Source organism: Eschrichtius robustus, chromosome 14 (genome assembly GCF_028021215.1).
Source record: "Eschrichtius robustus isolate mEscRob2 chromosome 14, mEscRob2.pri, whole genome shotgun sequence".
NCBI classification, from domain to species: Eukaryota; Metazoa; Chordata; class Mammalia; order Artiodactyla; family Eschrichtiidae; genus Eschrichtius; species Eschrichtius robustus.
In genome coordinates this window covers 26,514,760-26,527,890 of record NC_090837.1, presented here as the reverse complement: position 1 = coordinate 26,527,890, position 13,131 = coordinate 26,514,760, and the positions used below count along the sequence as shown (strand labels likewise).

Sequence of the window (13,131 nt, the reverse complement as noted above, 5' to 3'; positions counted from 1 at the left end):
GTCCCTGGATCCCCCACCCTCCGGGGCCTGGAGCCACGGGTCCCCTGGAGGGTCTCCCCTCCCATCCTGGTCCCCCCAACCCTTCCTCCTGCACCCAATCAACTCTCAATAAAATGTTTTCATCGTTATTCAGAAATCTCTGCTCATTTCTTTTCTTGTCTCGTATTTAATTTGCACCCTCTCCAGAATTCTAGGGGTGGGGTGGGGAATCCTAGGCGCCAGTGGGAGAGTAACTAAGGGGAGAAGCTCACAGTCTCCTGGGTGGGGGCATCTCCCAGGAAACCAGCCAGGACACATCACCCATCCGCCCCCTCTCCTTCCTCCCACTCCTCCTCCAGCACAAGGCCATGCCCACCCCCTGCCACCTTCCAGGCCGGAGCTGCCCATGGCTGGTGACCTCCAGATGAGCCCTCCCTCCCTGCCCTGGTGGGGACCCTCCACACCTCCCTGCCCCCGGCTTGTCCTTTCTTTCCAGTATGGCTGTTAGCATAACTGACTCGGGACTCTTCGCCCACATTCCTCTTCCTCTGTGTCCTGCCTGGTCCCTGGGCTGGGCCACTCCTGGGGGCCTCCCAGCCCAGGCTCCCCCTCCTTCCTCCCTGGCCTCCTGCGGCCCCTTCTCCTCCTGGGCTCATGGGGAGGGGACTTTGATCTTAGCTTCTGCTCTGGGGCACTGCTTCCCTCCAGCTCCAGTTAAATGTTCTCCAGGCCTTACCTATCAGGCATCAAACCACCTGGAGAGTTCTGAGCCCACCTGGACCCAGGTCCCTGGCCCTGGGACCCATGGCCTAAGGGGACAGAGTTGTTAGGGCCAAAGAGGGACCATGGGGGACAGGGGCCTTGGGTTGGAGGGGCTGGCTTCCTCATGCCCTTCCCCGCCTCTGGGTCAGAAATCAGGGTCAGGGCACTGGGGGAGGGGCCGAGAGAGGGTGTTGTCTTCTTGGAGGCCCCACCTCGGCCCTGGTTCCTGGAGGTGAGGGCTCACTGTGCCCTGCCACCGGAAAGGTCAGTCTGGCACAGGGTCAGACTGGCCCAATAGCAGCATCTTAAGGATAAAGTTCAAACACCAAGCCCCCAGTACAGGTCCCTTTGGCATCTGCTCCTCCCACTCCCAGACTCGTTTTCTGCTGCCTCTGTGTCCCACCAACCCCTTCTACTCGAAGCCCAATGGCTTCTATCCACAAAGGCCACACTGCTTCACGCCTCTGCAGTTTGCTCTGCTGCTCCCTTGGCTGGCGTGACAGTCCCTGTCCCCATCCACCTGACAGAGGCCTGCCACTCCCTGATGCCCCGCACTCAGCTCTCCACTCATGACCTTCACGTGGACGATGCTTGAACCTCAGCCAATCTGGGCTGAGCACGTGGGGGCTGAGAGGACCTGCTCCCAGGCATCTCCCACCCACTCCCGACCCCCAGGGGCTGCAGGAAGCAGCTTCTCACACCTCCCGTCAGGATAAGGAATGAGACCTGTGCCTGGGCGCCTAGGACACAGCTGCCAGCCACAGACCTGCTCAGCGCAGCTGGTAACAGGCTCGCTGACAATAGGGTGTCCACGGGGACCCGGCTGCACCCTCCTCCGTACCCCAGCTGTGCCCCGTCGTGGGACTGACCGTCCCCAGCTCTGCTGCAGGTGTCATCTCTTTGCCACGAGGCTGCAGCCCCAGCTGGGTGCTGCCTGTGGATCGTGCTCTACCTCCTGTGACCCCCAGACCTCCCCGGGAGGTGGGTGCTAACCCCCCCTCACCTCATGGATGAGGAGACAGAGGTTCCCAGAGCTGAGGCAGCTGCCCAGGTCCCGCAGGCACTCAGGGCCACACACACGGTGGGCACCCGGGCCCCCCTCATGAGGTCACCCCCCCGCTTCCCGAGGAGGCTGTGCTGTGCTGGCCGGGAGACGGTGCTGAGCACACGACCCCGCAGCCTCTGGACATCAGAGGCATCCTAAGGCTCCGTGGGGTGGGGGACCCTGGCTCCTCAATCTATACTGACTCGGTGCAGGTAGGGGCAGGCAGGAGGGTGTTCATGGACCCTCTGAGTCCATACAGCAAAGCAGAGCGGGTTTTGTGGGCCCATTTCACAGAGAAGAGAACTGAGGCTCTGTCAGCGGGATGGGGGTTGGGGGACCTGCCCAGGGTCACAGGGTGAGCTGCTGGCTGACCTGCCCCCCCCCCCAGCTCTTTCCACAGCTCCTCAACCCTGCGAGATGTGTCATTCATTCATTCACTCACTCATTCATTCAGCAAACCGTCAGTGAGCACTGCTGTGGGCCAGTGCTGGGGGCAAGGAGACAGGACCACCTGCCCCGGAACAGCTCATGCGTTGGGGGGACAGCCATAGAGCCCACCGCTGACCCCACCATGTCCTCAAGCTCCCAGGTCAGCTTTCCACCCAGGGAGCTTCTCCCCGCACACTTGGGATAAGACTTCATTCACTGCCCGGCCCCAAGTGGCGGATCCCCCAGCAGCCGGCACTGGGCACGCCTCCAGGCTCATCACAGCCCCTCAGGGAGCCTTGAAGTCCCCATCAGGGCTGCCACTGCCCACTTCACAGATGGGACACTGACCATGAGGGACGCACCGGGCCTGCCCTGCTCAGCTCAGAGCCGGGACAGCCCCTGCGGACTGGTGGCCCCAGGGCACCGGCTGCGGGGGCGGGTGTCCATGCTGGGCTGACTCTTTGTGGAATAAAAAAGAGTGTCAGGTCAGGGGAGGGGGCTTGGCCTGGCCCTGCCCTGACTGCTGTGCGACCCTGGGCAGCGCCCTCCGTCCAGGGCTTCCTTGTGGGAGGCCAAGGCTGGGGGAGGTGACTGATGGGGGACGGGGATTGTGGCTTCCTTCACAGCAGAGCCCGGAATAGCCTCGGGCAGGGAGGGCAGAGGGGCCCTGGGGGAGGGGAGGGGAGGTGACTGCTGGGGCCCTGGGGGAGGGGAGGGGAGGTGACAGGCAAGAATCAGGGAGCCTGTCTGGGGCAACCAGGACAGGGACCAGGGGAGGGGCTGGGTCATCAGACGCCCTGTGTCCACTCCAGGGACAGAGTAGCTAATGGTCAGCACGACCCACCAGGGCACCACAATGCGTGTGTTTCCACACAGGTCGGGGTGACACTCTTCCTGTGGCCACTCAACCCCCCAGGTCCCTTCTGCTCCTCAGCACCTGACCTGGGGACATCTCACATCAGGGCTGGCATCCACTGAGCATCCTCTGTGCCCGGGCTGTGCTGGGCACCAAAGTCTGGATCCCCCTCCGGTCCTCACCAGGATGGGCAATCCCTGCCCGCCCCAGGCCTGGCCTCCTGGGGACATGCTGGGGTCTCCTGACCGTCCCAGGAGGAGGGAGGAAGCCTTGGCCAGACCCCAAACGGGATCCCTAAGGAGGACGGAAAGGCTGCTGTGGGCCGGCCGAGAGCGGCTCTCTGAGGGAAGGTGGGACCCCAGAGCAGCCTGATGAGCCCACCCGCAGGGTCTCTGGTCACACAGGGCCTCCAGCTCAGCGCTAGTGTGGACCAAGGCCCTGCGAGGATGAGGCCCGCTGTGGTCACTGCCCGGGGCAAGGCCACCACTCAGCAGCCCTTTCCTGAGCACCTACCATGTGTGGGGACCTCGGTGGTGGCAACGCAGCTCTGCTGGGGCTCCTGTGGGCACAGGGAAGTAGCCCATAGAGAGGGAGTGGTGTTGTGCAGGACGGGCTCGTGCCCTGGAGAAACCAACCAGGGTGAGGGCCGGGGGTGCCTGACTGGGCCCCACGAGGGGCCACGGCCGAGCCTGGAGGCGGCCAAGGGGCAGGACAGCCCTGACTCTGGGTTGGCGGCTTGGGGCCTGTGTCCCCACCGTGCAGCCGGGCTGGTGATAGTGGAAACTTGCTCCCTGGGGTCCAGGAGGGACGGTCAAATGGAAAATGGACGTTTGCTAGTCTCTGAGGTTGACTGTTGCTGCCATTAGCATAGGGCTGCTTGGGCCCAGCGGCCTCAGGCCAGCACCCCTGGGCTCCCCATGGGCCCCACCCTCACCCCCGTGCAGCTGGCCTGGCGAAACCAAGAGGCCCTGACGCCCAAAATAGCCAGGAAACGCCGACCAGCCCAGCCCGGGGAAGCAGGTGCCTCCCTCTCCCCAGGCTGGGGGGAGGGGTGGCTCCAGTTCTGGAAGCTTCCACCAGCTCCCTTGGAGAAGGGACCTGCGTTGCAGCACCCAGGCCGCCCAAGCCCCTGCGCCCAGGCCTGAGCCAGGCAGAGATTACGTCAATCAACCATCAGAAGCGGCATCTTGTGTTCCAGAATCTTGTGTCTGTGCGGGTCGTACCCCCTCCTCGGGGCCCCCAGGGACCTCTCTAAACGCCGGGCGCGCAGCTGCGGCTGACGCGGGGCACAGCCAGACACTCGGGGCTCAGGGGAGCCCGGGGGGCAGGGCTGGCCAGGGCTGGACATGGGGACCCTCACAATCTCTGTGCTCGGAGCCCCAGGTCTTGGGTAATAATGAGGAACCCAGAGCACAGGTGTCCTTCAGGAGACTGGTCAGTTACTCATCCGTCCATCCGTCCATCCACCCTTGAGGCCCCCTGAAGGCCTGGGCAGTGTGGGCTCTTGGCTTCTCATGTCCCAGGCAAGGTGGGACGGTCCAGCCAAGGCCAAAGTCAGACCTGGAACATGCCTGCCCATCTGCCACGGGGGTGGGGCTGGGGCTGTGGTTCTGGGTGCCTGGGGGGACTTGTCTGTTCACAGCTTGGAGCTCGTGGCACAAATGAGACCCTGTGTGAGGAAGACAAGGGGAGGCGGATCCTGGGGTTCTGGGGGGCAGCCAAGGGGAGCAGCAGCAACTTCAGCCACATCAAAACCAACTCAAAACCACCTCAAAACAGGGCCCGGGAGCTGGACCCCCAGGGCTGAGGGGCAGAGGGAGGAAGGGCCTCCCGGGGGGTCAGCATGAGCAAAGGCACAGAGCAGGGGGGCTGCAGCAGCCCTCGGCTGGCGCACACGGGCCCCCAGTGAAGCACCCTGACCCCTCCACCTCGGAGACTCCAGACTCCTGTCTCCCGCGCTGCCTGGCCCACCACCCTCCTCACCGCCCAGCAATTCCTGGCATTCGGTGCTACATGGCGGGGCCCTGCCCTGGGGAGGAAGGGGAATCAGACGCAGACTGGACACCGGGCAGAGAGGGACGAGCAGAGGGTGCGGGGAGCAGGCCCAGGGAGGGACCGGGGGGTGGTGGGCCAGGAGTTCTCCAGGGGCGACGGTTCTCTGTGCCGCACACAGTGAGGCCGGCTGGTGGGCCAGAGTGTCCCGAGCCCCGGAGCCCAGCAGAGGGTCAAGGACGGGGCTCAGAAGAGGTGAGGCCGGGGACAGAGGCCCTGAAGGCCTCAGTCCTGACCAGATCTGAGATTCCAAAGGCAGCTGCGCCCTGAGGCTACTGAGTGGCCTACTGTCCCAAACCATTTACGAAACACGCAACACAAGTTACTCAGCTGAGCCACATCCGGATTCCGTGGGGCTCACAGCCAGCATCATCGTCCCATCTCACAGGTAGGAAAACCGAGGCCCAAAATGATTAACATCCCAGAGAGCGAGACAGAGCCAGCCCCCGGTGTTCCCCCTCCCAACCTGGGGCCTCCCCGCTGAGGGACAGGAAACAGGCCACACAGGGGCACCCGGATGGAGAGCTGCCCTCTGCCGGGCCCCTGACCCCTCCCGTGGGCAACTTCCCCCCATCACCCCCCAGCCCCGACCTGAGTCAGGGGAACAGAAAGGAGGCCCGCGAGTGGACCCAGTGGCCACCCCCACCCCATGGCTGGAAGGAGGGAGGGCTGGTGGCAAAGGGCCTGTGGGAGCCCAGACCCCAGGGTGGATAGGGAGGGTCCCCCTCACCTGCAGCCCTTCGCAGCCCTTGACCTTGGGCCATTTGCTTCCTTCTGTGGGCTGTTTCCTCATCCCATCTGTACAGGGGGTGATAACGAGTCTCTCCCCCAAAGGGTGGGCTTGGGGATTAAAGGAGACGATGCCTGTGAGGTGCCTGGATCATGGTGACCCTCACCCACCCCAGCCACTGCTGTCACCTCCTGGGCTCTTGCCTGGGGTCTGCCTCTGACATGCTGTGTGACCTTGGGCAAGATGATTCCCCTCTCTGGGCCCCAGCCTTCCCCTCTGCTCAGGGAGTGCTGGGTGAGGGGCCCTGCGGGCCAGAAACTATAGGAAAACTGTCGGATTCTTGGATGAAGGGGCTGAGCAGGGAGGCCCCAGGCCTGGTGGGGCAGTGAGGCCCGAGGTGGAAAGGGGATGGAGTGGGTCACCTCCCCAGCTCTGGTGGCCCTGCTGGTCACCCCTGGAAATCCCCAGGCTAAAGGTAACCTTAACTTTGACATAAACAGAACTCAGGGTGACAAAAGGGGAGAAGTAAGGGGAAGAGAAGCTTAGCCCGTGGTCAGTGGGGCATGGGACCGGTGACAAACAGGGTCAGGTGTGGCCCAGGACAACGGGACAGGGCAGTTTCAGGGCTGTAGTCGGATGTTTGTGCAGCTCGCAGGAGCGGGTAGCAGAGGCCCCCACCCCTAGCCCCCTCCTCCTCCCAGCCCCCTCCCCTTCCCAGCCCCGCCTGGGCCTGATGCTGCCCCATGGCTGCCTCCCCACATCCTCCCCGAGCTCCATCCTGGGTCCTGGAATCCTGGAGGGCCCGACCCCATGGGATCTCACCTCTCCCTTCCAGGACCCTCATTGACAAAGGAAAAGCTGCTGCTCCCAAGGGATGTGGCCTCTTCCTGGGTCTGCAGACTCAGAATCTCATCCCCAGTGTAGTGCATGGTAATTTCAAGGTTCTCAATAAACAGTTTGAATGAAGGAAGGAAGGAAGAGATGGATGGATGGATGGATGGATGGATGGATGGATGGATGGATGGATGGATGGATAGTTGGGTGGGTGGGTAAATGGATGGAGAGATGGGTGGTTGATTGATGGATGGGTATTTGAGTAGGTGGATTGGTGTGTTTGAGGGTAGGTTAGTAGTTGGATGGGTGAATGGATGGATGAATAGTTGGGTGGGTGGGTAGATCCTAATTATAAGAAGCACAGTTCCCAATTTACCAAGAGCTACAGTAACCAAAACAGTGTGGTATTGGAATAAGGATAAACATATGGATCAATGCAATAACATTGAGAGTGAGAAATAAAAACATACATCCATGGTCAATTGATTTTTTAAGAAACACTATTTTTTAGAGCAGTTTTAGGTTCACAGCAAAATTGAGCAGAAGACATGGAGATTTCCCGTATACTCCCTGCCCTCACACGTGCATAACCTCCTTTATTATCAATCTCTCCTGCATTTATTACAACCGATGGACCTACATTGACACATCATAATCATCCAGAATTCATAGTTTACATTCTATGGGTTTGGACAAATGTATAATGACATGTATTTATCCTTGAGTATCATACAGAGTATTTCCCTCCTTACCCCCAACCCCCAGCAACCAATGACCTTTTTATTGTCTCCATAATTTTGCCTTTTTCAGAATGTCATATAGTTGGAATCAGACAGTTGGTAGCATTTTCAGATTGGCTTCTTTTATTTATTAATACACATTAAATGTTCCTCTATATCTTTTTATGACTTAATATTGATAGCTCATTTATTTTTATTGCTGAATAATATTCTATTGTCTAGAGGTACACAGTGTATTTATCCATTCACCTATTCTAAGATATCTTGGTTGCTTCCACATTTTAGTAATTATGAATAAAGCTTCTATAGACATGTGTGTGCAGTGTTTTGTATGAGTTTCAACTCCTTTGCGTAAATATCAAGAAGCATGATTGCTGGATCTTATGGTAAGAACACGTTTATTTTTGTAGTATACAGCCAAACTGTCTTCTAAAGTGTCTGTGCCATTTTGTATTCCCACCAGCACTGAATGAGAGTTCCTGTTGTTCCACATCCTCACCAGCATTTGTCAGTGTTCTGGACTTTGGCCATTCTAATAGGTGTGTAGTGATGTTCATTGTTGTTTTAATTCCCATTTCCCTGACGATATAGGATGTGGAGCATCTTTTCCTCTGCTTATTTGCCATCTGTCTATCTTCTCTGGTGACCTGTCCAAGTGTTTGGCCCATTTTTTAATCAGGTTGTTTGTTTTCTCATTGTTGAGTTTTAAGAGTTTTTCATATATTTTGGATAATAGTCCTTCATCAGATGTGCATTTTGTAAATATTTTCTCCCAGGCTATGGCTTGTGTTCATTCTCTTGATCAGTTGATTTTTAACAAGGGTGCCAAGACAATTCAACCACAGAGTCTTTTCAACAAATGGTGCTGGGACAAATTAATATCCGCATGCAAAGAATCAAGTTGTACCTCTACCTCACACCATATGCAAAAATTAACTCAAGTGCCTGCTTCAGCAGCACATATACTAAAATTGGAATGATACAGAGAAGATTAGCATGGCCCCTGCGCAAGGATGACACGCAAATTCATGAAGCGTTCCATATTTTTTTTAGAGAAATGTAAATCAAAACTACAATGAGATATCATCTCACACCGGTCAGAATGGCCATCATCAAAAAATCCACAAACAATAAATGCTGGAGAGGGTGTGGAGAAGAGGGAACCCTCTTGCACTGTTGGTGGGAATGTAAATTGATACAGCCACTATGGAGAACAGTATGGATGTTCCTTAAAAAACTAAAACTAGAACTACCATACGACCCAGCAATCCCACTACTGGGCATATACCCTGAGAAAACCACAATTCAAAAAGAGTCATGTACCAAAATGTTCATTGCTATTTACAATAGCCAGGACACGGAAGCAACCTAAGTGTCCATCAACAGATGAATGGTTAAAGAAGATGTGGCACATATATACAATGGAATATTACTCAGCCATAAAAGGAAATGAAATTGAGTTATTTGTAGTGAGGTGGATGGACCTAGAGACTGTCATACAGAGTGAAGTAAGTCAGAAAGAGAAAAACAAATACCGTATGCTAACGCATATATATGGCATCTAAAAAAAATGGTCATGAAGAACCTAGGGGCAAGACGGGAATAAAGACACAGACCTACTAGAGAATGGACTTGAGGATACGGGGAGGGGGAAGGGTAAGCTGGGACAAAGTGAGAGAGTGGCATGGACATATATACACTACCAAACGTAAAATAGATAGCTAGTGGGAAGCAGCCGCATAGCACAGGGAGATCAGCTCAGTGCTTTGTGACCACCTAGAGGGGTGGGATAGGGAGGGTGGGAGGGAGGGAGACGCAAGAGGGAAGAGGTATGGGGACATATGTATATGTATAACTGACTCACTTTGTTATAAAGCAGAAACTAACACACCATTGTAAAGCAATTATACTCCAATAAAGATGTTTAAAAAAAAATTAACTCAAAATGTATCAAAGACCTAAATTTAAGTGCTAAAACTATAAGACTCTTAGAAGAAAACATAAGGGTGTGTCTTCATAACCTTGGATTTGGCAATGGATTTTTAGAACTGACACCAAAAGCATAAGGAAGAAAAGAAAAAATAGACAAATTTAAAACTTTTGTGTATCAAAGGACACTATCAAGAAAATGAAAAAACAACCTACAAGGAGAAAATCTTTGCAAATCATGTATCTGATAAGAGTATAATATCCAGAATATATAAAGAACATTTACAAGTCAACAAAAAAAGACAATCCAATTCCAAAATGGTGAAGAAACTCAGATATTTCTCTAAAGGAGAGAAATATATACAAATGAAGAACATGAAAAGATGCTCAACATTGTTAGTAATTATGGAAATGAAAATCAAAACCACAATGAGATGCCACTTCACACCCAATAGGATGACTGTAACTTTTTAAAATGGAAAATCACAAATGTTGGCAAGGATGTGGAGAAATTGGAAATTTTGTACATTGAAGGTGGGAATATGAAATGGTGTAGCTGCTCTGGAAAACAGTTTGGCAGTGTCTCAAAAGGTTAAATATAGAATTACCATATGACCCAGCAATTCCACTACTAGGCACATACCCCAAAGAACTGAAAACAGGTATTCTGATAAAAACTTATTTACCTATGTTCATAGCAGCACTATTGACAGTTGCCAAAAGGTGAAAAGAACCCCAAAGTCCATCTGCTGATGAATGGATAAACAAATATATACATGCAGTGAAATTTTATTTGGCCATAAGAAGGAATGAAGTACTGATACACACTACAGCATGGATGAACCTCAAAAACACGCTAAGTGAATGAACCCAGTCACAAAAAGTCACATATTGTATGATTCCATTTACATGAAATATCCAGAATACAGGTAAATCCAGAGAGACAGAAAGCAAAATTAGTGGTTGCCAGGGACTGGAGGGAGGGGGACGGGATGGGGAACGACCGCGTAATGGGTTCGGGGTCTGCCTTTGGGGTAATGACAATATTTTGGAACTAGATCGTGGTGATGGTTGCACAAAATTGTGAATGTACCAAATCCACTGAACTGTTCACTTCAAAATTCTTCATTTTTTGTGGTGTGAATTTTACCTCAATTAAAAAAAATCTCTACCCACTCTCTCCCCCAGGGGACCCGAAGTTCTCTGGTTCATGAACTTGTGCTAACAAAAACCACACCCAAACAGACAGAAATAAAGTGTATCAAACGCAGGTGTGACGTGGAGTCAGCCAAATGACCTGGAGGAAGGAAAAATCCAGGCCTGGGAGGTATCTGTGTCCTACCTCAGGGTCATCCTGGCAGAGATGTCATCATGTTCGGGTATTGCTGGGGCCCCAAAAGGCTCAGCTGGAGGCAACGGGGTGCAGCTGAGCTACAAGGACACGGGTGTCAGCCCAGCATCAGGGAGATGATGGCTGGTTTTCTGAGTTCCTTTTAAAATACACTTTATTAGTCTTGGTCTTTAGCTTAAAAATAACAGCTCACTCCAAATAATGTGGAAAGTACAGACAAACTGGAGAACAAATTTACCCCTCGTACTTCACCCAGAAGAGCCACCACTAATATTTTGATGTACTTCCTCTATTTTAATTGCAAACTACAACAACCATAAAAAGTATATATAAAATGTACCTGTAAAGTTGAAAAAGTATTGTAATAAAACCGCCATCATGTACCATCTAAGCTCAGAACGCAGCCAGGACCTCAGGACCCCCAAATTCATCGTTTCTTTAATTTTCCTTACAGTTCTATGTCCTCCGTGTGTGCCCTTAAACTAACCATTTTTCAGCTTTGCCTGTTTTTGAACTTCATGTAGATTAAGTTGGACTGTATGTGTTTTCTTTCTCTCAACACTGCGGCTGATACCACCCACGCTGCCCAGCGCTGTTTTCACTGTGGACATGGAGGGGCCCCCACCCAGCTGTGTGCCTGGCTGGCCACCTCTGGGCAGATCTGCCCCCAGAGCAGGGCCATCAACACTGGGGCCAGAGGGAGGGTTTCTCCAGGGCCTGTCATTGTTCAATGCATTGTTTCAATTTATTCTGTTTTCAAAAATGGAGACAGCTTAATTTTTTCCTGTAATAAAACCGGAAAAATGTATAAAGAAGGAAAGTTTCCAGAACAGACTGGAGATTATGCTGGTTGTACCTGGTGTGTGTCCTTCCAGACTGGACCTCACATTCCACACAGAAAACAGATCAATGATAGATGTATAGATAGATGACGGGTAGATGATAGATACATAGATACATAGGTGATAGATGATAGATGCATACTCACATACATACACAGATGACAGAGAGAGGAGAGGGGATGGATGGGTAGATATTTTCTTTTCGTCACTGAACCGCACACGCACACAGGTGTGGTAACCTGGGCGTGCGTCACACTTGGGCATCACACTTGTGAACCTGCGGCTGTCACGACACTCAGTGGGTCCCTCCGGGCACCACTGTCCCGCACAGGATGCGTCCAATGCCCCGGCCTCCATCCCTGGGCAGGGATGCCACCACTGACTTCGGGTTGACCCTCCCCGCAGGGATCAAAGGTCATGCCCGTCTAAGGCTTTGAGAGCTCGTTCCAGACCGACTTCCAGAAAGGCAGCACACATTGCCCCCCAACTCTCAGAGCCCAGGAGGACCCCTGGATCCTAGGGAAGGGATGGCACAGGCGTGGACAGAGAGGGGCCCGAGGACACTGCCCCCCCGCCTGTCCCACCCGACCCCTGCTCTGCTCTGAGGCGGGGGGCTGACAGGGGCCCCGAGGCCTCTTCCCAGCTCTTCAGAGCACCCGCCACAAGCTGGCCTGAACCAGCCAGAAGCCCCCTCCTCAGGGAGTCTTCGGACCCCTCCCCTCCAACCGCGGTTGCCCTGCGTGTCTCCCTGGCAGCACGGAGCCCCCGGTGAGAAGAGAAGGCGCAGGGCTGTGAGCTCAGCCGCCCGCTGCTCTGGGGTTTGGGGCGGGGAGTGTGTGAATGCTGGGAGTGGGGGGCTGTGGGCTGGGGTCTGTGGAGTCTGCACAGGTGGAGCTGTGGGAAGGCCCTGTCGGTGGTCTCCACAGTCAGAGCCAAAGGAAGGGGTCTGGCCCCTCTGCCCCAGATAACGTCTGGTCCCTAGCTTCTGAGGCCAGAAACTCCCAGTTTGCCCTTGATGGGGGAGCGTTGGAGGGGAGGTCCCCAGCCCCAGTGTCCTCAACAGCAGGCCCTGGTTCCCCATCTCCCCGGCCCTGATCTCAAGAGTCTGGGGTGTCGGGCCCATTAGGGGTCCCAGCTGCCCAGCCCGGCTGCCCCAGGAGTCAGAGGGGGGCGGGGGTTACTGGGGAACCTGGAAGGGGTCTTAGAGATTGGGCCCCACCCACTCACCTTTCACAGGAGAAACCAGACCCACAGGGGGCAAAGGACTTGCCCAGGTCACACTGTGAGCCCAGCTGCTGGACTCAAGGCCCAGCGCAACCTGCACCCCAAGACTCAGCATTGCCTCTGGGCTGTGGAGCTGAGGTCCATTCCAGCACATCCTTGCCCAGGTGGTGCTCACTTCTTGTGAACAGGAGGGATACACAGTGTCCAAGGGGAGAAGCTGATGCCGTCCGACATACCCACTCCCAGGCCTTGGGGAGTAGAGTGAGCCCCCAGACCCCGGTCCCTTCTGACCCGCCAAGCCCCAGCCCGGCTCTCCCCCAGCCTGGGGGCCTCAGTCCACGCCTGGGGCCTGGAGCTG

General features: G+C 54.6%; 1 non-coding gene across 1 annotated transcript; it reads left to right on the top strand.

Annotated features, from left to right (window-relative positions):
* Positions 1 to 8,368: 8,368 nt before the first annotated feature.
* On the top strand, positions 8,369 to 8,475 carry LOC137777079 (U6 spliceosomal RNA). The gene has a single exon (XR_011076408.1). It is a non-coding gene; the product is annotated as a U6 spliceosomal RNA (small nuclear RNA).
* Positions 8,476 to 13,131: the final 4,656 nt, after the last annotated feature.